The sequence below is a fragment of the Choristoneura fumiferana genome, chromosome 28 (genome assembly GCF_025370935.1).
Source record: "Choristoneura fumiferana chromosome 28, NRCan_CFum_1, whole genome shotgun sequence".
NCBI lineage: Eukaryota > Metazoa > Arthropoda > Insecta > Lepidoptera > Tortricidae > Choristoneura > Choristoneura fumiferana.
Window position 1 is genome coordinate 8,258,215 of NC_133499.1, and position 3,303 is coordinate 8,261,517.

Sequence of the window (3,303 nt, forward strand, 5' to 3'; positions counted from 1 at the left end):
TATTTTTTTTTTGAAATTATTTTCATTTATTTTATTTTTTTGTATTTTGTATTCTCATTTTATTTTATTTCACTTTATTATTATTATGTTTTTGTTCTGTATCTATTATTTACATGTGTGTGTCCCGAATAAATCTTTTCATTTTCATTTCATTTTCATATTTTACATAGGTACGTTCCAAATTTCATCAAAATCCGTCCAGCCGTTTCAGCGTGAATGAGTAACAAACATACTCACTCACTCACTCAGAAACTTTCGCATTTATAATATACCTAAGTAGGATTAGAAAATGTACATAATATATTGTATTTCTATCCAATTTATAAAAAGTGTAAACAAAGACGCCATTAACCCGACCACAGACATTCAATGATTAATTATTCAGTAAATCGATTAATTTATTAATTTAATAGATCAAAGTATTTTTGTCTATTTTATTATTTACAATACTTGATTTAATGCCAAAGACTGTTTATTCAATTATAAAAGCAGTAACAATTTTTTAATATTAACGTAAGTTAGTAAAAATCGCTTATTCATCCGCGCATTAATCGATTTTTAAAATGTCAATTTTTCCACAATCTACGCTAGTCTATGCTACTACAGATTATACACATGTTTCAATCAAGAAATAACGTCAGCAGGGCTACTCCGAAACTCGAAACTCGAAGTTCGTGTCGTGCGGTCCCTCTGACACTTATACTATTTAATACGAGAGCGAGAGGGACCGCACGACACGAACTTCGAGTTTCGGAGTAGCCCTGCAGATTTTGACGAAGATTTTTCAAATGAAAATTAAATATTGAAATAAATTGAATTTTGGTAAAAAAAAAGGATTACATTGATTCGATCCAGTGGGTGTTTATACAAGAATTTTGCTGAAATCGGTTTGGTTACACTTTTCATAAATTGGATTGAAATAACGTATAGACTTTTTTTGCCAAGAAACTACAGTTCGCACCTTTAAAATTAATTTGAAATTTTCTCATTTTAAAATTCAACCAGATTGTTTTATTCAAAGTTTATTTTGGAAATGTGAATATCTCGAATAGTTTCAGTTTAATTTTAAAAGTGCGTGCTGTTCTTAGGGTTTAGATCCTTACCCTCCACTGCTTAGTACTCACTTCTCGATCAGCATCTGCTTAGTGGCTTCATCTATTTGGAAGACCATCTGCTCGGACAGTTTCGATGGAACTGTTAGCAATCGCTCTAGAAGGGCGAAGGTTCTGAAAAAACGGCCAGATAGCTAAGTTGTTAGAGACCCTGACTACGAAGCTAGCGGTTGCGGGTTCGATACCCGTGACGGGCAAATATTTGTATGATGTGGCCGCAATGAGGGCTATCTCTTATGAATTCGCCGCTAGAGGCGCTAGTGTAGCGAGGTATGCGAAATGTCAAATGTCACTGTTTTGGGTGAGCTACGCGGGTTTAGAATAATTTTGTGAATATTTTGCAATATCTGAAATAAATTATGGCAAATATGCATTACGGGGCAATGAATGTCTGTGTTTTGAGACAGTTGTCTTTCGGAAACCTTTGTCCTCCCTTTTTTCCGAGAAAAACGGGACTACGCAACGCAACACTGTGGCATGCTCGATATTTTTATAGTACGGTTTTAAGGTATTAAATATGATTTAAATGTAAATTTTGTAAATTTGTTTTCACGCCCGTAATAACAAACTAACCACTATACTTCAGGCAGGACCTGAACTGCCAACTGCCAACTGGTGAGCACGAAAACGGTAGCCCTCATTGCACCTAACACAACCTAAACCTAACACAAAGGGGACAGGAAAGTCTGTTATTACTGGCTTCCAATTATCATGCCGGTATTTATCAGGTCAGGAATTACGGTATATTTATTCACACCGGGTTGATATTGCGTGACTGGAATTTGGGCTTCGAATGTACACAGTGTGTGAGACTTGTGTGTACACCGATACCACAATACAAGTAATAGGCAGTAGATTGACTCAGCCGTATTCTTGAAATTTATACCTACGGCTGGGCGGAGCGCTAGGGTTGGCGTCTACAAAAGTAAAACAGACGTGTGTAGTTTTTTTTATATTTGAGTAGTTTTAGGTGTAGAAATAAAACATAATGTTAATTTTATGAGTACTTATTTATTAATTAGGTTATAAGTTGGAAATCGTCCTTCCACCTCATTGGTGGTCTCCCTCTACTGCGAGTGTTTTCACGAGGTCTCCACTCCAGTGTTCGCCTCGCCCAACGATCGTGGTTCATCCTGGCATGTGCCTGCCATTCCACTTATTCTCTCGATCCTTCCACACGTCCTGAACTTTAGTGACTCGTCTGATCCACTCATTCCTTTTCGATGCATGACAGTTATCCCGAGCATTGACCTCTCCATTGCTCTCTGTGCAACACGGAGTTTCTCTGCAGACTTCTCTGTCAGTGTGGTGGTATTGTTTGGTGGTTTGTCGATATCTGCCGACAGGCGGGTGGAGGATGGATGCATATGGCTGTCGATCGCCAGGCGTGGAGAAATGGAGAGGAGGCCTATGTCCGAAGACGGACGAATTAAGGGCTGCTATGGATGGATGGATGGATGGATGGATGAAGTTGGAAATAGAAAAAAAAATGCGTCTATTGCGGCATGTTCGAAACGACTTGTTGTTGAACTTTATCACATGAAAAATCCTCATTCCCATTCTTCGTGACGCCGCCATTATTAAATATATAGTACCTAGTTAGTACCGAGCGCTATAACCACGTTACGGAATCGAAACGGGGGCGAATAGAGCGGGCGGCGACACAGCACTCGACCAGCGACCGGACAACGCGGCGCGCGGCGTGGCACTAGAGGTGGACGATATACATCGATGTATTTTAAACACTCGATGTTTATGTTTATTAACGATTATTAATCGTATTGAACCGATGTATTGTTATTACCTCAACAACATCGAATAAATATTGATATTTTTTAATCGATGCATCGAAAAGAAAATGCAAATTCGTTTCGTGAATCGGAACGTAATAATAGACCTACAAAGTTATCTGCCGGTGACGGCGGCGCTGTGATCGCATCTTGGCAATGCTAGCCTGACATTTTTCTATGATTGACGTTTGTAGTTCCACATTCATCACCGGGTCAGATAACTTTGTAGCCGTAGGTCTATAAGTCAACGTTAGAGCGTTTTCACGCGAGCAACGATACGACACGACACTGCACTGGGTCGAACGTCGAACGAAGTTGGTAGCTACACTGTATGAATATACATAGCAAGTCTCTTTATCAACATCGACCCAGTCCAGTGCGGTATCAAAGTTGGTACACTG